The 25,464-nt window shown below is 40.2% G+C and overlaps 2 long non-coding RNA genes across 3 annotated transcripts in view; one reads left to right on the top strand and one right to left on the bottom strand.

Annotated features, from left to right (window-relative positions):
* Positions 1-14,604: 14,604 nt before the first annotated feature.
* The window catches only part of LOC121832627 (uncharacterized), a 53,499-nt gene continuing 42,639 nt past the window's right edge, over positions 14,605-25,464 (bottom strand). The window contains exons 7-8 of the long non-coding RNA XR_006076251.2: positions 22,891-23,112; positions 14,605-15,744 (exon numbers count right to left, since the gene is read on the bottom strand). This is a non-coding gene — a long non-coding RNA (uncharacterized LOC121832627). The remainder of the gene's footprint in view (positions 15,745-22,890; positions 23,113-25,464) is intronic.
* On the top strand, positions 14,835-24,303 carry LOC143267663 (uncharacterized). Of its 2 annotated transcripts, XR_013043037.1 has the most exons (3): positions 14,842-14,969; positions 16,808-16,921; positions 23,992-24,303. It is a non-coding gene; the product is annotated as an uncharacterized LOC143267663 (long non-coding RNA). The 2 variants fall into 2 exon arrangements; XR_013043038.1 differs by lacking the exon at positions 16,808-16,921 and having other exon boundaries at positions 14,835-14,969.

The following is a 25,464-nucleotide window of genomic DNA, read 5'->3' as shown; positions in this document are numbered from 1 at the left end:
AGAATTGTTGAAACCAAGGTTGGATAAAGCACAGGGACAAATAGCCAAACGAATGGAAACACATGAACTATGAACCAAAGACTGAGGGGCCCCCAACTGGATCAGGCCCTCTGAATAGGTGAGACATATGATTGGCTTGATCTGTTTGGGAGGCATCTAGGCAGTGGGACCGGGTCCTGTGCTCATTGCATGAGTTGGCTGTTTGAAACCTGGGCCTTATGCAGGGACACTTGGCTCAGTCTGGGAGGAGGGGACTGGAACTGCCTGGACTGAGTCTACCAGGTTGATCTCAGTCCTGGGGGAGGCTTTGCCCTGGAGGAGATGGGAATGGGGGATGGGCTGGGGGGAAGGGGAGGGGGGCACGAGAGGGAAGAACAAGGGAATCTGTGGCTGATATGTAGAACTGAATGGTATTGTAAAATAAAATAAAAGGAAAAAAAAGATTTAAAAAAAAGAAGCATAACGATCATACCTATGGTAATTTTTAAATAAAGATGGTAAAACTTTGCTACAGGATGATCCTAACAAAATTAAATATGCCAGCCAGACACAGAGGAGGCAAAATTAAATACACCTAAAATAAAAGACTGAAAGGAATACATCACACAATGATACTAACAACTATTACCTTTCCCTGGAAGCAATGATGGTAATATAATGCTTTTCTATTTTTTTAATCTTTTAAATTCCATGGAAATTATTCAAGGAATACAAATGTGAACTAAAGTTCCCAGAACAAAAGAAAAACCTACATTAAATATTCCAGAGGTTGCCTATTTAAAACTTGTAATTGTGGAGAGTTACAAGGCTACAGAACAGAGCCAAATTATCTGTTGCTATCTCGGGTGTCTTTTTTTTAAAAAACAAAACAAAACATTTATTGTATAATTTAATTTTACATATCAGCCACGGATTCCCTTGTTCTCCCCCCTCCTGCCCCCCCAATCTTCCCCCCAGCTCACCCCCCATTCCCAGGGCAAAGACTCCCCCGAGGATTGAATTCAGCCTGGTAGATTCAGTCCAGGCAGGTCCAGTCCCCTCCTCCCAGGCTGAGCCAAGTGTCCCTGCATAAGCCCCAGGTTTCAAACAGCCAACTCATGCACTGAGTACAGGACCTGGTCCCACTGCCTGGATGCCTCCCAAACAGATCAAGCTAATCAACTGTCTCACTTATCCAGAGGGCCTGATGCAGTTGGGGGCCCCTCAGTCTTTGGTTCATAGTTCATGTGTTTCCATTTGTTTGACTATTTGTCCCTGTACTTTATCCAACCTTGGTCTCAACAATTCTCGCTCATACAAACCCTCCTCTTTCTCACCAATTGGACTCCCAGAGCTCCACCCAGGGCCTAGCCATGGATCTCTGCATCCAGTTCCCTCAGTCATTGGATGGGGTTTCTAGCACTACAATTAGGGTGTTTGGCCATCCCATCACCAGAGTAGGTCAGTCCCGGCTGTCTCTCGACCATTGCCAGTAGTCTATTGTGGGGTATCTTTGTGGATTTCTGTGGGCCTCTCTAGCACTTTGTTTCTTCCTTTTCTCATGTGGTATTCATTTATCATGGTCTCCTATTCCTTGTTCTCCCTCTCTGTTCTTGATCCAGCTGGGATCTCCCGCTCCCACAGACTCTCTTTCCCTCGACCCTTGCCCTTCATTACCCCCACTCACGTCCATGTTTTTCATGTAGAACTCATCCATTTCTCTGTCAGTGGGCAAACCCTGTGTCTTTCTTGGGGTCCTGTTTTCTAGGTAGCCTCCCTGGGATTGTGAGTAACAGTCTAGTCATCTTTGTTTTACATCTAGTATCCTCCTATGAGTGAGTACATACCATGTTTGTCTTTCTGAACCTGGAAACAACCTAGATGCCCTTCAACTGAAGAATAGATAAATAAAATGTGGCACATATGCACAATGGAATACTACTCAGCAGAGAAAAACAATGACATCATGAGGTTTGCAGTCAAATGGATGGATCTAGAAAAAATCACATTGAACTTTAAACTGAAAAGACCAGCAATACTCAAATGCCAATGCGGACAGAAACTTAAAAAAAATCTCACATTCTCTTAAAACTACAAAAAGAACAGCCGAGTTTATTAGGTAAAACCCATTCAGAAAATAATTATTTCATGCAAACCAAAATAAACAAAAGGAAGGTGATATCCCCTTACCACAGTCAAATCATCAGTGGGCACACTTTCACTCTCTTAAGTATATGATGACCCCACACAGTCTTCATCTCAAGAGTCAGGTCACTGGAGATGACATGGGAGCTTGGATTTGACATCGGAGTTCTTCTTCACTTTCTTATTTGCATGGTACTAGACAAGGACTGATAGAGCATCACCCAAAATAAGGGGGCCTCCTGTTATGCTAGGACATTGGAGGTACATTTGGGTTCAGGAAGTCTCATCTAGTACAGAAGTGAAGAGGAACTGCTCCACTCAGTGTCAGTAGAGGCTTCCAAGACAGGAAATAACATAAAGCCAAGTTATAAAGCTGGACAAGGTGGCACACACCTTTAATACCAGCACTTAGGAACTTAGCAGATAGAGGCAGGCAGATCTCTGAGTTTGAGACAAGCCTGATCTTCATCGTGAGTTCCAAGACAGCCATAACTACACAGAGTAACCCCAGCTGGGGAAAAAGGCAAGGTGAAATAAGACCATTGTAAAAACATTGTAAGTTCAGGTTTTAATAGATAATAACTGTGGCAGTTTGGATAGGTGTCGCCCCCATAGACTGATGTGTTTGAATGCTTGGCCCATAAGGAGTGGCATTATTAGGAGGTGTGGCCTCATTGGAGGAAGTGTGCCCTGTTGTGGTGGGTTTTGAGGTCTTACATACTCAAGCTTTGACCAGTGTGGGACACAGTCACCTTCTGCTGCCTGTGGATCCAGATGTAGAACTCTCAGCTCCTTCTCCAGCACCCTGTCTGCCTGCATACTACCACGCTCATTGCCATGGTGATAATGGACTGAACCTCTAAAACTGTAAGCCATCCCCAATGAAATGTTGTCCATTATAAGAGTTGCTGAGGTCATGGTGTGTCTTCACAGCAATAGAAACCCGAACTAAGACAATAACTGAAGCTAAGAACCAGAAAGCTTTCAAACTGAATAGCAACAGAAGAGACGACAGCACTGGGTTTGTTAGAACTATCAGACAAAGATTTAAAAGCAACTGCCTTAGTTACTTTTCTATTGCTGTGATGAGACACCATGACAAAGGTGACTTAGAAAAGAGTTTATCGGGGGATCATGGTTTCAGAGAGTGAATCCATAACCATTATCACTAGGCTCATGGAAGCAGACAGGTAGGCATGGTGCTGGAGTGGTAGCTGAGAGCTCACATCTTGAGACATAATCACAAAATAGAAAGAGATACTGGGAGTATGCATGCACACACAAACACATGCCAACAAGTGTAATAAAAATAAACACACAAAGAACTAATATACCTGAAACTTTATACACAACATTTGTAGCACCTTTTAACAGTGATATAATAGAAATTGTTTAGATCTCATTAAATGAGTGAAAACAAATCAATGTGTTTTATCTAAAACTTATGATCTTTAAGAGTATATGTAATATTTGGTGGAGATGGTTAAAATGCACTCACAACAGACAAGCATATGATGTAGCTATGCTCATTCATTAGGTATAGGCAGTATAAGACACAATTTATTCCCCCAATGTTCTAAACAATTTATTCTTCCCCAGAAAGTGAAAACTGGTTAAAATCGGCAGCAGAGAGTTTAAACTACGGATAATTCATTATTCTCAAATCTGTTCAAAAGACACAATGTAAGTAATTCTCAATCTTCAGGCCTAATTGAGTGTCATTTAATGATCTAGTTCTTTTTATTTGAGGTACAATTCAAAAGTAATTTGTTTCTACTGTGAGAAGCACCGACACAGGATGTCTTTTCTATTACAGCTCTGAATATTCATTACTGAGGATTTTCAAAGCCTGCAAAGGTTTGCTTGGAACCTTCATGTGTCAGAGCCAGGTTGTGTCCAAGGACTGAGAACTGCTGTGGACTTGAGTGCCACCATACACTTCCCAATGACATCACCTAAAGTAAAATGATGTCCAGTACCATTCACTCCTTTTATCATAATGCAGAACTGATACTAATTTCTAAGTGTAAGAGCTGAGGATTATTTGAGTGTATTTAACTTTCATGTTCAGCCTCCCTCCTACATCTGCCCATCCATGGCCAAAGAAGAAATGAAAGAATGCTTTATTGTTATTGTCTTACTTCTTTAAAAAACTTTTTTTGAGATTATAATATAATTATATTATTTCCCCAGTCCCTCTCCTCCCTTCCAACCCTCTTTACTCTCTTTCAAATTCATGACCTATTGTCATTAATTGTTGCACACACACACCACAAGTACACAAATACAACCTGCTTAGACTATGCACTTATTATTTGTATGTAGTTTTTCAGGGCTGGGCATTTGGTATACGACAACCAATTGGTGTTCTCTTCCCTGGGAAAGACTATTTCCCAGGTCTCAACATTCCTTAGTTTCCTGCAGTTCTTTGTGTAGGGTGAGGCTCCTGGGCTCTGCCCACACCCATCCAAATGAGCATGTCAATTGTGTTGATCTTGTTCTGCTCATGTTTAGGCAGCCATGTTGGTAACACTTTATGGGTGTAGCTTCTGACATTCTTAGAAAATTCCCTTTTCTTTTGGTTCTTACAATCTTCCCACTCCTTCTTTCAATGACACCTAAGCCAGCCTTGGGTGAAAGAGCTGTATCCTGGAGCTCAACAACTCGGCATTTTGATTGGTTGTGGCTTTTTGTAATGGTGTCCTATTTACCTGTAAAGAAAAACGAAATCTCTAGGTAAATGGATGGAGCTAGAAAAGATTATACTGAGTGAGGTACCCCAGAGCTAGGAAGACAAGCACTGAATTATTCTTTCTTATCTGAGGCTCCTAGCTCTGAATCTTCAGATGTGAGAACATAGTAACTGTTGAAACCAGGAAAGTAGAAGAGGGACCACTGCTGGGATGATGATGTGGGGAAGCAATGGAGAGGTAAACAGTAGAGTACAAGTGATCTGAAGAGAGAAATGAGGAAAATTGTAGGGACTCTAATATGGAGGGGGCAGGAGATAAATATAGAATCGGGAAGGAGGGTAAAGTAACAATAGGATGTCTGAAAAAGTCATAAGGAATTATACAATTAACTATCTACCTAAAATACCTATAATACATATAAGTCTGTATATAAAAGCACATATATAGTTTAAGTGAAATTTTCTTATCTGGGCTGAAAATGCTCCTCCCAAGAACTAAAACTATCTAATGAAAACCACAATACCAGGTATAGAAGCCCTCTCCACAAGACTCCCAACACATTATACACTATTGCTATTGCCCTGCACTTCAGACTCAGAGTCCAGAGGCCCCTGGGATGGAACTGATCTGAAATCCTCCTCTCTGAAGACTAGCTTTCATATCACCAGAAGGTGCTATGCAAGCTTGCAAAGAAGGGAAGCTACAAACCATCCTACCCAGCTATTACCACTATGAACCACAATGACTATCATGGCAAGATAGCCCTAAAACTGTGGCAGTGGTCTAAATACCTTGGTGGTCACCAGCAGCTTTCTAACTGGACTAAAGACCTATGCAATAAGAGGGAAACCATGTTTGGTACTGAAAACCTAACCAACCACCCAGAGCTAGTGAAGTCACAAATCTTGGAGAAGAACCTATAACCACCACTTAACTAAAACAACATAATCCCAAACTAGATTCTAAATGTTTATTCTCATACACACAGATAAGTGTAGTCCTCATCCCACATGAAGGAAATGTCTCTTTGCAGCAGAGAAAACACTTCTAAATGATCACACAGTAAAACGACCATATAAAAAGTTTCTCTTAGACATGTGCATGTAAATTTCTTTCCATTAAATGTTTGCAAAGACCTGGTTGATAAGAATTAATTGTGTACAAAACACATAATTCAGATTTTGTATTATAATGTTGAATAATTTCATGAGTATTAATTTAAAGGCTCATTGTTTCTGTTTTGGGTGCTAGTACTGGTTAAATATAATGGTTGTAATGGAAGACACAGTTTCTGTACTGTATGTCTTTATCATAAGGGTGAACTACAAATGGAAACTTCACTGGACGTGGGGGAGGGATGTGGGCTAGGAGGAAAGGAAATATGAGACTTTCTAGAAGTAAACATCCTGCATGAAGTCATGCAAATTTCACTATGAATATTTCTTTCAAGTTGTCTTATACACTGTTCCGTTTATAATAATTATGTAGATAATAATATTTGGTGTAATGACAGTGTAAATACAATCATTACATAGAAATTACTATTTGCCATAGTTGTGGTACACTTAGGGTTAGATTACTACTGGAGAAAATTCTTTGCTGCTTATCATAATACCAAGGGCTCATTAGTTGATGAAGTACTTTGGACCTATTTTATTTAATCCTTAAATTAATTTTATTGAGTTATAATTATTATTCCCATCTAGTAATGAGAAAACTAAGTTTTAGATTAAGTCATTTTCTAAATAAATTAGGCTCCAATTCTAGTTAGTTTTCTGAAGCCACAGCGGGTACTTACCTAGCCGCCTATTAGGAGAGTCTTCAACTGAAGTCAATGTTAATGAAGTAAAACTGTATACATTATTTTCTGGTGTTTGCTTTTTCTAACTCACTGTTGTTAGAAAACTCAGGCATATTTAGAGGCTCTGGCTAATTTCTTTTACCTCTCTGTAGTGTCATGTTATGAATCATACTGATATCTGTCTGTTCTACCATGAGTGGGTACTTGTTTTGCTTCCAAGCACCATTCTTCTATCCACAGTATTATCATGAACACTCTACACACTCTTGAAATGCATAGCTCACAGGTAGAGCAGTTTCTTTACTGTATATCACCAGAAGTGGAGGTGTAAGGCTCTAGGATATTTACAAGCTCTGTTTTATGGGAAAAATAAATTGTTTTCCAAATTGCTTATTTTATTTATCACATCACAGTATTCCTGTTAGTACACATTTCCTTCAATATCATGACTGCGAAATTTCTCAATTGTAGTCAGTCTCTAATTATGAAATGGCTTATCATTGTGACTTTGCTTTTGTAATTTCTTCATTTTAGTGATAATGAACATCTTTTCGTATGTTTATTAATCACACATTATTTCTCATTATTATTGTTATCATCTCCATTATTTTTTCCCTGTGTGGTTGTTTGTCTTTGACCTCATAAGTTATGATTATTACTGTTAAACTTAAAGACTTCTTCACAAACATGATCTCAGAACGACATGCACTGTCTTCTAAATTATTAAATTCTCCTTTTCACAGCCCAGTGCACCGTCCACCTATAGCAGTTTGAAGAAAAGTTATGATTTCACCTTTTCTCTCTGGTTACTGAATGCATCAGCATCCCTTACTGAATAATTTCTGCAATGCTTCCTCTAACCTTTACTACTCAGGGGTCTATATTTTTATGGCCTATGTACAGTCTTTCCAACATTTCCTATTGATCACCTTGCTTTATTTCTATTGGTTAAGGGACCCTCATCATTTACTAGTCCTGAAATCCCATTGTTTCCCACTCTGATTTTCTCCCCAGAGAGGTTTCTAGACATTAGAGCATAATGATTACTGGACTGATAAGAAAACATTTTCAGGGGCAGCCAATATATCTCAGTAGGTAAAAGTGCTTGCTACAAAAGCCTGAAAGTCTGAGTTTGATCCCTTAATCCTGTGACAGATAAGAACTGACTTGCAAAAGTTGTCCTCTCACCCTCAAATATTATGTGCAGTAACATGCATAAGCCTGAGTGTGTGTGTGTGTGTGTGTGTGTGTGTGTGTGTGTGTGTGTGTGTGAACACACAATAATTAAAAAAAAACAGAAAAAAATTATTCTGGTTAATTAAATTATCAATAAATTAAAACTGTCAGGAATACCTGCACATCGTTACTTATTCTATAGTTAATGTATGAATGATCTTCTGTACTCACAAACCTTTTATAAGGATGTTATTAACTGCTATGAAGAATGCCCTCAATTCCTTTCCATAAGGTCGTAGGGCAGCTAAGGTTTTAAACTGTGTTACTTTCTTGGTATTGAGGTCACAGACTGCCCTGAGTCCCAGCACAGGTGGCCCAGCTCTGTGTGAAGTGCCCAAGCCTGCAAACCAATAAGGTGTGTCATGGATCTGTGGCCATTTGCTGGCCAACTGCAAAGCTCCCTTGCTGTGTCTACCAGAGAACTGGCATAAGTTAAAGACTTCATGAGGCAGAAAACACAAAACTGCCGAATTAACAAAGTGTTTCTCTTTACACTTGCACAAAGTGGGGGGCTTGAGCACAGCTAAGAAGAGATGTGCAGCTCCACCCAGGCTCTACCACGTGATCTCAGTGCTTCGCCCAGCTCGTTCACTTCCTATGAGTTTTGTCACCTGCCAATAATTCACTGGTTCATAGAAATGCCCTCCCTTCCTATCTCCCCCAGTGGATTTTATTTGAGTAGGTTTGAGGACTATGAAATTCTTACTTAATCAAAATTGGGGACCCCTATAATTAAGCCACCCCAAAGTTAACTAATAGGAAGCTTGACTTTTAACTATAAACAGTTGTTTACCATATACATGCATTATATATATGATATATATATATATATATATTAGAGTTTTTGCAATTTTTGTCTAATTTCTGCACAGAATGTAGCAATAAAATGACTTCTAATAACATTCTGCTATATTCACAGATCAGTGTCTTGTTCAGCCACCATCAGAAAAACTTCTTCCTATAGCAGGTGAAAAAAAAAATACAGAGACCCTCAGCCAGTCAATATGAAGAGAGTGAACAATCTTGGGACACTCAGCTCTAAATGAGGTGTCCCCATCAAATCCCTCACTTCAGTCAACACTGTCAAAGAGGAGGAAGAAAGAGTTAAAGAGCCAGAAGCAACAGAGGACACCAGAACTCAAGGCCTTGTAAAACACTCCAGGATTGACACGTGCATGAGCTCACTGAGATGGAGGCGGCATGCACAGGGCCTTCCCTTCATGGGTCTGCACCAGATGGGGTTCCAGAGCTGAAACAAGGAGTGGGCACCTGCCCCCTCTCTTACCCAGAAACTATCTCCAATTGATACACACTTGCAAATGGAAGTTTAGTTGTCTTCAAGGGAGTCTCACTGGGGAAACAAACTGCTCTTAGGGGTAGGCCTCAAGTTCTTCAGTAGATGGCATCAACAAACAAACTCAATGGCATTTTTGGAAGTTCCTTGTCTCATAATGTCATGTCAGTTTTTTTCTTTCCTTTTTAATTTTATCTTTTCTTATTTTTAAATTCTCTCTCTCTCTCTCTCTCTCTCTCTCTCTCTCTCTCTCTCTCTCTCTCTCTCTCTCTCTCTCTGCCTCTTTCTCACACCCTAAGGGTCCTTTGCATATATATTAGGGCTTCCTGTTTTGTGTTTTCTGTGGGATCCTTGAGTGTATGAACAAGTGAATCTCTGTGTTTATATGTTCCATGTGCCCTTTCTTGGGTTCTTTTTCTTCTGTTTGCTGGCTTTGTCCTATTCTGATGTGTTTGCTCTTGTTTTATCTTAACATATTTCATTTTATTTTTATCCCTTAGAAGCCTGATTGTTTTCTAATGAGGCAGGAAGAGGTTGGATCTGGATGAGAGGGGAGATGGGGAGGAACTGGGAAGAGCAGAGGAAAGAGAAACCATATCATAATCATATTATATGAAAAAAATCTATTTTCAATAAAAAATACTTATTTAAAATTCAAAAAATTATTTTAGGTGTAGAAAGGGGTTACTCGTTTAAATATGGCACAGTCCTATATCTATCACAAAAGACACATGGAAATATACTAAATACGAATTTAAAATAAGCCAAAAATGTCATGAAGTAGGGAACTTACACTTTAAACTGTATATTCACATTAGTCAAAGTGTCCTGGTCATAATTCAGCTACTATAGTTATTTACTGACTTCCTCATAATATAGAATCTCTCTCCTCTGAAACATCTTCACAGGGGTTTATATAAGTTCTGGGAGGTATTATGCTATACATCTCATTTGCATACTAGAGAACTGAAATATAAATTGAGTTATTTATTTTATCCTTGGGAATACTATTAATGAAACAGTTAGAATCCACAAAACTGCGACACTAATGGGCTATTTCATTAGGACTTAAGACAAGTACATGCCACAGCAACCAGTTACCAAGGAAAATGGAAAGACATTTTTAAAAGAGAGAAATGAAAGTAATGGTCTTTGGATATGTCACCCGGGTTTAAAGAGCCTGGAATTCAAAGCGTTAACACCTATAAGCTGTTCCAACAAGGGAATATATACTGTTAAAGATTGGGAGTTATTTAAAATGCCAGTGAGTATAATAGCAGTGCTCTGAGATAACCATTTCATCTGCCTACATAACTCTAAAATTAATGAATAATGAAGCGATGCCCTTCACATTCTCTTCCCTTTCCATTCCAAGATATATTGATCAGATGACATTTATTTAAGTTTGGGATAATGTATTAATTTCAAGATAATTATTCAATATACTTTTGTCACTGTTGATATGCTTCAATGTCATGCAGGGGCCGAGGGATGAATAAACTGTTATCTGACATTGGTGGACAGAGTGCTAGAAATAAACGCAATTTTTCTCCTTGAGATTCACTGACTTGGGTCCTTATGGGAGGGGTCATGAAAGAGCAGAAAGATAAAGATAAAGAGGGGTAGGATTGTGTAACCCCCGGGGTTAAGAGGACGTGAATGTTTCAAAAGACGGTATTTGGGGGACAAAGTGCCTTTTCTATTGTTGCAGGGGTCAGACTGATCCTCAGCAGAGCTGACAGGGCCCATCCTTAGTGGATGCCACTGCAATATTAACACTCATTTGGAGCAGATGTGACTAAGAGCATGAAACATTGAACAAACAGCTGCCACAGATCCAGCGCCATTGCGTAAGCTCTTATGTTCTATTAATGCAGAGGATTGGCGAGGCCAGGAGGGCAGATGCTATTCCCCTCAGTTCCTTGGCAGATGGGCCTAATGATGGCTCCTCAGAGAAGTGCTTCCCCGTAGACGCGACCCTCCACCTCCTGTAAATATTCTAATATAAAATACCTGCCCAAGAAAAAGATGTATCTAAGGTCAGGTTATGCTGTGTCAAGTCATCTGCCCATATGCATTTCAATGGAGAGTGGCTTTTCTAAAACTCTGATTTACTCAACTCTGATTTTAGTAGTCTGCTGGGCTCAATGCTGTCTCTCCTCAGTCTGTGATTGCCTGTGTTCACATTTGTGTGTACAGGAAATGCCAAAAGCTCTGTGCTTCACTGTGCTTCCGCTTATCTGAGCTGGTGAGCTCAGAATGCTTCCGAGTCTGCCACTGCCCATTCCACACTCACGTGGAACCGCCTTAATTATAATATAAACTCACCATTTTGACCATCTTAAGTGAAGAGTTGTGGGTAGAGGGTACACACAGAAGGAGATGAAATTTCAGCCCCGTTTAGATAATGGGGCTCCCAGGATTCCTCAAACAATCACAGTCCACTGAGCTGTGATCCATGGTCAAGTTCTTCTCAAATACAGAATCATGCCCAGGAAAGGAGGAGTGCTGAGCATGACTGTCTCTCTTCACACACACACTGTTTAGGGCCCACTCATAGCAGCAGCCATATTTTTTAAATATGGAAGACAATGCAGAACTTTACCATCATCCCAGGAAATGTTGGGCAAGAGCTGTAGGTTGGACATGAGTTGTTTTCCCAGATGCCTCAGAACTGAATGAAACAAGATGTGCTGAGAATATGGTACCAGAGAGGAAGTCAGCTCAGAATGTTCTATTTTTTTTTCTCCTTTCTGGAACCTAACATGACATAAATCCAAAGCCAGGAAGTCACAGTTCCAAACAAGTTGTACTAGATGCTGCTTAGAAACAGCAAAGCAATGTGTGAAATGCCTGTCATGCTGAAATGCTCTCTAGTTTTCATGAAGGAGAGTGTCTGGAAGCCACCTTCCTTGCAGTATGTGGCATATAAATGAAACAAGTTGAAGTTGATAATAGCACAAAAAAGAAAGGCTGGTATGGTATATGCTGGCATGATTATAAAACATATGTACAGACATGGAAAAGATGAACTGATGTGCATCTGTGTGGTGGAGTGTGTGCATATGTGCTCTGTGTGTGTGTGTGTGTGTGTGTGTGTGTGTGTGTGTGTGTGTGTGTGTGTGTGTGTATACTCAGGATGGTGAGGGGGGAAAAACTGCTCCTACATGTGGTTTCAAAATTTTGTATATCAGTTATTTAGTTCAAGCTTTACAAACAGCACGGTTTTGACTTTTGTTTGAACTAAAAACTACCACCTGTCATTTTTTTTGCATACTCTCTTGACCAAAGAGTCAAAGAAAAATTCTGATATGTAGTGCTTCCAACAGTTTTGAAAACTATATACTGAGTCCCAGGATGCAATAAAAAGTACTTAAGATACTCACTTCCTGGGGATTAAGAATGACTCATATTACATTTCTAAGTTGTTACACTTTGTAAAGTCCATAAAATAAACATTATCCTCATAAAAATACAAGGGTCAAGGATGCTTTAGCTGAAGCAACACGGTCTGCTTTGGGTACATTTGCCTTGATGCACAGGGTGGTTTCAAAGACAGCAAGCCCAAAGAACTAAATGCAATCAGCAACATGCATATGCTGTTGACAAGGTCCCCTTCACTAATTAAGAATCTGTCGCTCTGTCACACTGCCAATGTCCTGATAGAGCTCCTGGCTTGTGATTGGGCCTCAGTGACCGAAGCCCGTTACAGTAACCACCATTGTGTTGTAACATGAGAAGCTCTGATCCCTTTTTTAAGGATCTATAGGATGAGGCCCCTTCAAGATCCACCCATTCGACAGGCTGCCCATCCATTGTTCCTTCTGGCAGTGTGTTGGCTATTTTTATGTTAACTTGACACAAGCTTGAGTTATCTGAGAAGAGGGAACCACAATTGAGAAAATGCCTCCATAAGACTAGCCTGTGGACAATCCTTTAGGATGTTTTCTTTTTTCTTTTTTCTTTTTTTTTTTTTTACTTTTTATTTTTAATTTTACAATACAATTCAGTTCTACATATCAGCCACAGATTCCCTTGTTCTCCCCCTTCCCATCCCCCTCCCCTTCCCCCCAGCCCACTCCCCATTTCCACCTCCTCCAGGGCAAAGCCTCCCCGAGGACTGAGATCAACCTGATAGACTCAGTCCAGGCAGGTCCAGTCCCCTCCTCCCAGGCTGAGCCAAGTGACCCTGCATAAGCCCCAGGTTTCAAACAGCCAACTCATGCAATGAGCACAGGACCCAGTCCCACTGCCTGGACGCCTCCCAAACAGATCAAGCCAATCAACTGTCTCACCCATTCAGAAGGCCTGATCCAGTTGGGGGCCCCTCAGCCATTGGTTCATAGTTCATGTGTTTCCATTTGTTTGGCTATTTGTCCCTGTGCTTTATCCAACCTTGGTCTCAACATCACCAGGGAGGCTACCTGGAAAACAGGACCCCAAGAAAGACACAGGGATCACCCAATGAAGGAGAAATGGATGAGATCTACATGAACAGCCTGGGGGGGTAATAAAGGGCGAGGGTCGAGGGAAAGAGAGCTTGAGATCTCAGCTGGATCAAGAACATAGAGGGAGAACAAGGAATAGGAGACCATGGTAAATGAAGACCACATGAGAATAGGAAGAAGCAAAGTGCTAGAGAGGCCCACAGAAATCCACAAAGATGCCCCCACAATAGACTGCTGGCAATGGTTGAGAGAAAGCCTGAACTGACCTACTCTGGTGATAGGATGGCCAAATACCCTAATTGTTGTGCTAGAAACCCGATCCAATGACTGGAGGATCTGGATGCAGAGATCCACGGCCAGGCCTGGGATGGAGCTCCGGGAGTCCAATTAGGGAGAAAGAGGAGGGTTTATATGAGCGAGAATTGTTGAGCTTTCTTAGTTTGTGATTGATGTGGAAGGGCACAATCCATTGTGGATGAGGTCATCCCTGGGTGTGTAGTCCTACATGTTATATGTAAGCAGGCTGAATACGCCCTGAAGGGCAAGATGGTAAGCAGCACCCCTTCATGACCTCTGTACCTATTCTTGCCTTAAGTTCCTGTCCTGACTTCTCTCAATGATGGACTGTAATCTGCAAGGTGAAAACTTCCTTTCCTCCAAAGTTACTTATGGTCATGGTGTCTATCACAGTAATCAAAACCTAATTAAGGCAGATGCTATTCGTAGACTACGAAAGATTACACTAATCTTTTATTTCAGGGAGTCTACACTCAAATTCAGAGTCTCATTGATGTTGGGTTGCATTTTTTTTTTTAGTTTAACTTTGCATCGTCAAGATTATTACATTCTTAAGAGTGGACTCAGTATATAAGTACTAGAAAATATTCAGTTGCTGTAGGCAAACAAAAGTATCCATTGACTTATTGATTTGGCTCATTTCAGATCAGACTTATTTATTTTAATTCTATTTATTTATTTATTTATTTATTCATTTTAGGCAGTGCTGGTGATTGACTTTAGGACCTTGTACATACTTGGCAAGTGTTCTACTGCTAATCCTGTATCACCTTAGAATATTTCAGAAACATGTTACAACTTTCTGTACCTTACTCCAACTTGGAAACCACCCTTTATCACATGTGCTTTCCCTATTATCTCTGTTTTAGCAAGGGTTGAGAATAGGTTATATAATGAACAACTTTCACTTCTCTAAAACATATTTCACCCTCTTCCGCATAAAAATGAAAGGAAGACTGCACTCCACAGTCTTTAATGGTTGCTATTTGAGGGATATACAGAACGGACAGAGCGCTGGCTTCACTCAGACTTTTGCGTACTCCACCAGCCAGCATGCTGGATTGTGTGTGGAAATGGTATGTAGTACTCTCTTATTTTCATCTTTACTCTATCAGCAATTTTTCATGGCTTTAATTCTGAAATGAGCTATGTAGACATTAGGTTTCTAATTGTTTAAGCTGTGAGGCAGCACTTTCTGATCTACTTGTGAGCAGTGGTCTTAGTGTGATCTAGTCACTGGAAGGTGCAATAACTAACTAATAAGACAGTGTTTAATAAACACCAGAAATCTAGTTATTTTGTGCCCGGGACATTATTCCAAGGAATATAATTTATTGACCTCAGATCTAAGTTGAATTATACAGCATACGCTTTGCTTGGAGCAATATTGCTGCTTCAAAAATTGCCACCTGGCTAACAAGCCCAATGAGCAATGTACAAGGGGCTCTGATGTCATTTATAACAATACCTATACATCAGATAACAAGAACAGCATTGGCTCCCACCTCTGTTGGCTGTCCTAAGTGCTGGAAAGACTAATCTGCCTCTCTGAGTTGCTACTGGCCATTGCCACCTGCTGGCTTTGGCACTCTGATCCCCTGGCTCCACTCCTGGAGTCCTGGCAGGCTCCCCATGATGCCAATCTTGAGCCAGAGAATGCAGGGATGTTTGGAACTCCTCTCATTGATGAGGCTGCATTGTGCAAAGAGGCTGATGATGGGGAATCATGTGCTCTCTGGGGTCAGCATGTTGACGACTCTGATGATTAGCTGGCTAACAGCAGCAATGATTGGAAAGTGCCCCAGAGCACGTCACACATTGGCAAGGAGAGGATGTTGAGGGAGCAAGCATCTGTGGAGAAAATAAACAAGGCTTTATGAGATAGTTGTGAACATTTTTTTTTCATCCAGCCTGAATTCATTTTAGACATTTAAAACTTTACAGAGTATTGCATTTGAACATTTATATTTTAATGTTGCAATTCCTCATCCTGTTGGTTTTACTTGTAAGTTGTGTCTTAAAAGTTATCAGATATTCTCATTTAGCATGTGGGTTGTCAATTTTTATTCAGAGTCATGATGGTTTCTCAGTGCAGGTTTTTTTTTTCTGAAACATCAAGCTTCTTATCTTGTGCAGTATTTTAAGACACAACACCTTAATATTTTTGATCATTTGTATTTTAGCAAAATTTGTAGAGAAGTGAAGGTGTAGAACCTAGCCTAACAAGCAAGACTCTATGAGTTCAACCCCAAGCACTGAAAACGTTTTTGTGCACATTGTCAATAGGCTAGTCTTCTCTTAGTAAGGGTGGAGCATTAATGAACTTTTTTCCAAACAGGTTTCAAATTCCCAGGTGGAATTATTATTGAGTCAGCATTATTGATGTTCATTATAGACAGAATCATCATAATCTAGCATTTCACAGATATGAATCAAGCATGAAAATGGGGCTTTCTGTAGTCTTTTATGATGCCAATTTGGTTTAATTCATGTATGGTGAATTCAATAGATTAGAGGATCAAAAAAAAATAGCCTGTTATACTCAGAGCTACTGAGAGCAATGTTCATGACACACAGGAAAGTAGTACTGTGGGTAATGTAGTGAAGCACTAGAGTTAGAAGTAAGAAAAGGAGGGAATATGGATAAGAGCATCTGTTGGGGCTTTTGTGGGAAGGGATGGGTGAGGATGGTTAGAAGGTTTAGGTGGTGAACTATTTTGAATAATATTAGCAGGCCCTGGGATGTGGGTACTATCTCTTGTGAAATTTATGGTCCTGAGGGGCTTAAAATAGGTGAATAGTAGTCCTGGCTATGAAGACCTGCAAGAGGAAGTAGTTGGGATGGACTCTGCCCAGGTTTACTGCACCTAACGAGAGATGACATTTGTTTGCTATATCTTTTAATTATCTCAAGAAGGGAAGCCAGACATCAAATCACCAGGAATAAGAAGTGAAAGGACTGGATTCACCCATGAAGTTAGCCACCCTGTGAAGGACCATGCTTCACCAAGTTTATGACAACAGAAATGTAAGCTTTATGTTTTAGCTTCAAAAATCTCCCCAGTCTCCCTTGAGTTTTCTAATAACTGCTTTAGCACGGAAGGGAGAAATACAAAAATTTCTAGAATTCATTGTGGCCACCCATAGTCACTTCCTGACAGTATGCAGAGAGGGAAGAAAAGACAAGAGAGAATCTGAGTACAACCACATGTATGGCAACCCCCCGTGGGTCATGGTGACAGGTCCATTTGGTGTTCTGATGGCAGAGTCACATTATTAGAAAAGTACCTAATACTAATTGTGTTTCATTTTGCTTTGGTGGATGGCAGGGTGTATAGAGAAGGATTATTTTCTTCTGATTATAAGATTTGTCAACAGCTGGTCTTCAGAATGTTGGAGGGTGGATGCCTGTGGTCTGGACTTCTGACATTTAAGAGTTCCACAATACTGAGCTGGCCTCACTGGGCTAGTTTCTTGGTTATTAACATGGAGATAACATGCAAGGATAATATTATATTTAGTAATGTTCAAAATTTTATCTTTGTATTTTTGGTTGTGAGCCTAGCCTTTAACAGCTGAGGGGGGCAGGAAGGGAGAGAACAAGGAAATCTGTGGCTGTTATGTAGAACTGAATAGTATTGTAAAATAAAATAAATAAAATTTTAAAAAATTTAAAAAATTTACCTTTGGGTAGATCCAATCTTATTTTAAAAATCAGGCATAAGAAAATTTGATCAATATTTCATCTACTAATGCTTCTGCTCCTTATTTCATACTCTTCCTTATAGATATGAGATATTCATCTTCATTTTTGTTCCTCTTAACTTAAAACTAGAAAGCATCCAAACTTTGTATAAAACTTTCTTCTGAAGAACAAGTAATCTGAGCATATGTTATCATTAAAAATAAACAAAATATACAAGACTGTTGTGGTCTGTTTTTGAAATGTCCCCCAAATGTCCACTGTGGTGGTATTGTGTTCCCCAAAATATTGTGTACCCTAATAAACTTATCTGGGGTCAGAGAACAGAACAGCCACTAGATACAGAGGCTAGAAAATGGTGGCACTCACGCCTTAAATCCTAGCATTCCAGAGGCAGAAATCCATCTGGATCTCTGTGAGTTCAAGGCCACATTGGAAACAGCCAGGCATGATGACACATGCCTTTAATCCCAGAAAGTGAGCCTTTAATCCCAGGAAGTGAGGGCAGAAAGCAGAAACGTATATAAGGTGTGGAAACCAGGAACTAGGCTGGTTAAGCATTCAGGCTTTCGAGAAGCAGTTCAGCTGAGATTTATTTGGATAAGGACCCAGAGGCTTCCAGTCTAAGGAAACAGGATCAGCTGAGGAACTGGCGAGGTGAAGTGGCTGTGACTTGTTCTGCTTCTCTGATCTTCCAGCATTCACCCCAGTAACTGGCCTCAGGTTTGATTTTATTAATAAGACCTTCTAAGATTCCTGCTACAGTTCAGAACTTGTTCCCTAGATGGTGTCATGTTTTGTGGGGAAGATTCTGGCTTGTGGAAGTAGGGGATTTAAGGATATTTAAAGGCTATATCTGAGCCTGGTCCCAGTCCAGCTCTCTGCTTCCTGCTTCACTAAGGTATGAGAGGAATTACCACATGCTCTTTACCACCACGGATGCTGTTATGATTTCTATGTGTTGATGGAGCGGAATGTCTGTGGCCCAGATAAAGTTTTCTCAGCTCGTTGTTTCTGTCAAGGATTGCATCACAAAGGTGGAAAGTGACAGACACAGAACACTGGGCCAGGGGAGTGGGATCTCTGCAACCACTTGACCAGTCCAGGAGAGTCTTAAGCATTTGTAACTAGTTTTCTAGGGAAATAGTTAAATGTTTAGAGCTTTGGGCTGGAGAAACATAGACACTGAGAGTAGAGAGATTTTAGGAAAAGGGACTCCATCGGGGATAGACAACAGCTTCTCTTTGATGGCACTAATAATCTCTTCAGCAATCATCTATTTTATCCACACTTGCTCTGTCTAAAGCTCTAAAAATACTCAGGCTTAATTTTCTTGTCAAAATTCTGGTTTTATAAGTTTTTCTGATCTTTTTTTCCTCCTAATTATCAATGTAAATATAGCTGAAAGCAGCCAGCAATGATCATACTATAGCATAAATGTTATGCCACCTTAAAATTCCATCTGCCGCCGGGCGGTGGTGGTGCACGCCTTTAATCCCAGCACTCGGGAGGCAGAGCCAGGCGGATCTCTGTGAGTTCGAGGCCAGCCTGGGCTACCAAGTGAATTCCAGGAAAAGGCACAAAGCTACACAGAGAAACCCTGTCTCGAAAAACAAAAAACAAAACAAAACAAAAAACAAACAAAAAAAATTCCATCTGCCCAGTAAATTATTCTAATACTCTGTTACTACATATTCTTATTAATTTTTTTGAGAATTTCATGCATTTGGCATCATTAACAGTGCCAGATAAGAGTCCATATGGGGGAGTAGGCCTTAAATTTAGACAGAAAGTGGTTGGTTACTCCTGTAACATTTGATATCCTATTGTATCAGTGGGCGTATCTTGCCAGGAAGGTCATTACCGTAACTTGCAGGGTTTACAGCTGGATTATACTACTTTTCTTCTCTGGTTCATCGCCAAGCACCTTCCAGCATTGTGAAGTTAGCCCTGAACCAGGGCAATAAGAAATGAGCCTTGCTAGCTTCATCCATCCTTTTAAGTTTCCAGGGTAAAAACTCATTTGAAAGAGTCATTTTAACAGAGAGAGCTGAAGGAGTTCTCTGCTGGAAAAACACCATGCAGGCAGGCCAATCGTTTCTTGGGTTCAGTCATGCATGCACTCGGGGGAAAAGTGCAGCCATGTGCCAAGCAGGCACAGCTACTTCCTGAGCTGAAAGTAGAGCTCAGCACCATCCAGAGACGCAGAATTCAGACTTTGCTCTGTTAGATTTCCACGTTGTTTGGGTCAAATCTTCCTTTCCTATCTTTCTGATTCTCCCTCTTTAGTGAGAATATTTATTCTGTGTCATTGTATATTAGAAGTATGTAACTTCCTGTTTGTTTTTTTTACAAGGGCTCACCATGAAGACATTGCCTATTGTTTGGACTTAGGACTTTTAAAATTTGGGGCACTGTTACAGATACGGGGACTCTTGAAGTTGAACTCAATGCATTTAACATTATGAGATAGCCACGAAGCTTTGGGGGTTAGGGTAGAATGTTGTAGTTTGGGGCTGAAATGGTCTCTCCATACTCATGCTTTGAACACTGGTTACTTGGATGGTGGTGCTGTTTGCCTGGGGGTGGGGCTGTTGGAGCTTTAGTTGGTGATGGCTGGCAGAGGTGGGCACTAGAGACAGGCCTTTGAAGACCATAGCTGGCTCTGGTTATGCCCTAGTTTTCTCTGCTTCTTTATTCACCAAGATGCGAAGAGACCCTGCTACACATTCCCACCACAGGGAGCCCCGCTTTGTCTTTCTCAATAGTTCTGAAACTGTGAGCTAAACCTCCCTTTCTTTCCTCAAATTGTTCCTGTTGGGTATGCATCACAGCAACATGGAGACTAACACAATGGCTAAAATACACAGACAAGTTCCAACGGAAGGCAAATGTACCAAGAAAGTCCTTATTGTTTATACTATGATTCTTCTTTCATTTACATGTAGCAGATCAGATGACCTATGGCTCTTCTACCTTTTAGTAGTTTTGTGGATTCATAAAGGAGAATTAGGAAAATGTAGAGTAGGAGAAATAAGAAATTAAAATTCTCTATAGTCTTTCCAGCTGAATTTATTGTCCCCATTCTATAACTTTTTTCATTGCTTAATTTATTTATTTAATGTGTGTATGAGTCAGGGTATGGTATGTATGTGTCATGGCATATGTGTGGGGTTCTGAGGAAAACACTATGGGTTCTGGGAATGCAGTTCAGGTCATCAGGCTTGCATGGTAAGCACTGTCACCTGCTATAACATCCATGTTTTATTTTCTTTTTTATTTCTAAGTCAGAATATTAAAAATAAATTTAACAGGAAAATATATATAATTCCTATTTCATTTTTCATAGTATTATAATCTTTTGCAAAGCTGTCACATAATCATTTCATGCAATTAAGTAAAGTTATCTTTAAAGTGTTTCAAATTGTTGTAAGAATTATTGAGACACTTGAGAAAACGCAGCTCTAAAGCAGAGGTCCAATGCATGGTCTAGAGGTGACTGGAAGTTATCCTGAGGAGGACTAACCTAAAAACCTCTAAATGCAACCAAAGGAGTTTCTTCAAGACATGGATTTGTGGTTGTCTTAGAAACTTAAACACAGTATCATTAAATATACCCCTCTTGAAAGAACGAACCAATCTTCCAAAAAGCATACCAGAGCCCACTGGAGATTGTTGTGATATTTCAATTTTATTGTAATCTCTCATTCCTTAATGTTGCCCTACTAATGTAATTTAACTGCATTAAGGAGACTTACAGAGGATTTGAGCTGGGTACAAGGTTGAATTAATTGCCACTAGAGCCACATCTAATTACTGCTAAGTTCTTAGGGACAAGTTGGTGGTGACAGGAATGAAGAGAAACTAGATGCTTTATTGAAGATAGCTGACATGAGGGAGATTAAAGGATGCTTCAAAATATGCACCTTTTAGGTTAGGTAGAAAACAAGAAGGTTGCCACAGACTGATGAGGCAAAGTGACAAATTGAACTTTTATCTTAAAGACTTTCCAAAATTCTCTTTTGCCTACAGGCAATTATTGCTGTATCTAGAGGCGTAGTATTGTTCTCCTAGTGAGGGTGAAACCTAAACATGGCCATTAATATCTTCAATATATCATTTGCTGTGGGCCTAAACACGTGTAGTCGACAGTTCATCCGTGGTAACAGGCCTATTTTGCTCCTTGAAGATTTGGTTGTGTGATGAGTATTGAAATGGGTCATTTTATTCATAAGTAAAAATACTTGAGACCCTATCACAGGAGGGACTATTAAAATATTAGATTCTTAATATAATGAACATGAGGACTACTATAAAACATTGAAGGATTATCTGTAGATCAAGGAATCAGTTTACCTCAGATGGTTCCGAGAGTAGAAAGTTAACAACAAAAGTAAAAGCTATAATTGAAAAGTTAAGAATAAATATAATCAAGACTCTTGTAAGAGTTGTAGTCTCTGGAAAGCACCGAATTCTCTTTCACCAGAGGTATGTGGTGGACATACTGGAAAATGAGTTGGAATGGACTCAGACTAGAGTGAACACCCTCTAACACCTTCCCTGTGTTAACACTCACAGGACTCTACACACTAAGGTATCATGCAAATGACTCTACAGACTCTTACAGCAAATCACCACAACTAGCAAACTCAGAAACAACTTGTTTCCAGCAGAGCCAAGAATTTTGAGCGGAATCTTCCATTTCCTACTCAGTCCTCCCCTGGGTACCAAACTGCAGGGGAGTAAAAGACTGTGTTCTCTTGATAGATGAGCTGGAGAATCCCTCACAGCTGTGTTGTGGAAATGTTCTCTAGTTCCCTCATGATAACACTGAGTCATAAAAGGAAGAAATGAACATTTATTTGCCAACTCCACCTGTCTGTTGGGCCCACCATATCTATATTAGCATCAAGGGAACTTGCCTATAGTGCTAAAATTTTCATCAGGAGGAGAGAAGCAACTGCTACTCCCCTGAAGATGAGGTTCCTCTCCTCATAACGAACTAAATGACCAGAATTGAGACTTGGATGCCTTGGTTGTCAACACTAATGTTCAGTGAAATGGTCAGAACCTAAAAATCTCAGAACATTTCCAAGCTTTATGTTTTAACAATTCAGAACTAGATTGAGGATTTCTTTTGTTGTTCTAAATCCAGTCTGAATATATGAAAGTCTTTTTATTGGAAAGGAAGAAAGAAAGTAAGACATTCCCTTTTGTTTTCTGGATCAAAAGAAGGTCAAATAAAAGGGGGAAATGGGTAAGACTCAAATGAAGCAAAACTTTAAAAATACAACCTCTTAAAATTTATACTTTGTTGCCAGTTCTCTATTTCTTGTGTGAAGTCCTCCCTTCCTTAAGTTCCTTCTGACAATATTTTCTCACAATAACTAATACAGCTGCAAAATCCAGAAGCCTGCAGGTCCAGCTCCTTTTCCTCTTGTCTGTCAGTCTGTCAGATGATGCTGCCTTCATTCAAAATAGGTCTCCCTTGCCCAGTCACTGTTCCATTGTCCTCTCTGGAAAGACACACAGTGGTGATTTTACCAGTCCTAGACATTTCCTGACCCAGTTAGTTGACAACCAAGACCAACCATTACAAAGGTTGTGAGAATAATGAGTGAATTTTTCTTTGAAACTCTATTATAATTATCATCATCATCATTATTTATTTCAACATAAAAACATTTATTTAGGTTTATACAGAACCTGGAGGAGGGCAAGGTGTGTGAAGTATTGTTTTTTTATTTTTCATGTAAAAATAAGGTGGTGAGGTCACCCAGATGTTAGACAATGGAATGAATTGCAGTAAACCCAGGGATAAAAGAAAACCACACAGATCCCATAATCCTGGGACTTTTTATAACATCAGGTACAAAAATCAACTGGAGAGCCAGTATGATGGCTTAAAGGCACTTACTACCAAGCATGACTGCCTGAGTTTATCCTCTGGACCACATGATGGAAGGAGAGTATTGACTTCTACATGATTTCCTCTGGCCTGTGGCACATGGCTAACTCCCATCTCTCTACACACACACACACACACACACACACACACACACACACACACGAGAGAGAGAGAGAGAGAGAGAGAGAGAGAGAGAGAGAGAGAGAGAGAGAGAGAGAAGAGAGAGAGAGAGAGATCAATTGTAGAACACTGAAATTTTCTATACCACAATCCACATAGCTACTGTGGTTTGAATGCAAAATGTCCCCCACAGGTTTGGGCAGTTGGCCATCAGTTTACAGCACTGTGCTACTGTGGAACACTGTGGAAACTTTGGTAGCAGAAGTGAGGTACTAGGCCCATGTCTTAAAGGTTATGTCTACTTATGGTCTGAGCTCAAGCTCTCTATTTGCTGATCTCTCAAGATGTGATGTCATCCTCCATACAGGCCAACGTGGTGGAGCCACTTCAACATGCCCTTCTTACCACAATGGATGAACTCTTCGAAACATGAGCCAACGTAAATCCTTCCTCCCTCAAGCTCCTTCTGTGGGCATTTTGTCACAATTACTAACACAGTCGCTGAATCCTGAAGCCCATAGAGCTGCTGGAGGAAAGCTCAAGAGCTGTGTGTTACAACGAGAGGAGCACACCCAGTCTCCACCAGCTCTTCAACAGGAACCTGAACTGAAGCCTGCCACCTGCGCCTTTACTATTATTTCTGCCAGAAGTAGAACTTAATAAATTCAAAGACAATGTTCTCTTTGCTTTCACTTTAGAAGTTTTAACCAGAAGTTTCCCATTGCCAGAAAACACCAGGAAGTGTACTTGGTGGGGTTATGCTAGGCTATGAAGTTTCCAGGCTTCCAGACTCCAGGGTTCAGAACTGAGCTCTGAATTATGGGAATGGAGGAGAAGAAAATGCAAAACTGGAATGAAAATACCCAGCATTGGGGTATAAATGGTAAATAGTTTGTTTTGAAACATGAAAAAGATTAAAATAACAATTATATCATTAGTGTTCATTAACTGTCTGGTTCTTGCTCTGTGAACACCACTCAACAGGAAGACTGAATGGCATTTGTTGTCACAGACAAATCTGTTTAGAAAATAGAATAAAATAGTGCTACCTCAGAGAAACAAGAGGGCTTCCCAAGGGTCTTGAATACAGAGCTCATCAGTGTCGGCTCCATCGGCCCTTTCTCACCCCAGGGAAGTTACTGCAGTTACTAGCTCTGTGTTGAGCAGTCCAAATGTCTTCTGATGGAGCCTGCCTGAGGTAAGCCAGGCTACACATAGCTACCCCTTCAGATCCTAGCCAAAATACACAGGAATTCTTTGTACTGTTCTCACTATCAGTGTGGTGGATTTCAGCAACTCCCAACTCACAAAATTCAAAAAAGCACCGTATGTAAGTATAATTGTATATGTGTGCACATGAATAGGTATGTACTTATCCATTTCAAGTATGTATGGAGGCCAGGGGTTGATGTCTGAATGTCTTCCTCAGTCATATCACTACCTTACTTTTTGATATAAGATTTCTCACCGAACCCTAGACCTCTTTCTCTTTCTCCCTCTTTCTCTTTCTCTCTCTCTCTCCTTTCTGATCAAGTCCCTGGGATCCTCCTGTTCTCAAGCCCCAGTTCTAGGGTTGCAGACAAATGCTGCCACGTCCAGCTTTTCACATGGGTGCTGGGGATGTGAACTTGAGTCCTCATACATGTATAGCAGGTACTTTATCCACTGAGCCATCTCCCCAACAACTTTATTTATGTCCTCCGAAAAATATGGCTGAAGGATAGACATACAAAATAGGGTCTTAAAAGGGTTCTAAATTGTTTTTTTTCATTATCTTGTCATGAGTCACTGTACATCACCATCATAACATGCACAGAATTTTACCAACAGGAAGTTCATT

Source organism: Peromyscus maniculatus, chromosome 10 (assembly GCF_049852395.1).
Source record: "Peromyscus maniculatus bairdii isolate BWxNUB_F1_BW_parent chromosome 10, HU_Pman_BW_mat_3.1, whole genome shotgun sequence".
In the NCBI taxonomy this organism is placed as follows: domain Eukaryota; kingdom Metazoa; phylum Chordata; class Mammalia; order Rodentia; family Cricetidae; genus Peromyscus; species Peromyscus maniculatus.
This window is presented reverse-complemented; position numbering and strand designations above follow the sequence as displayed.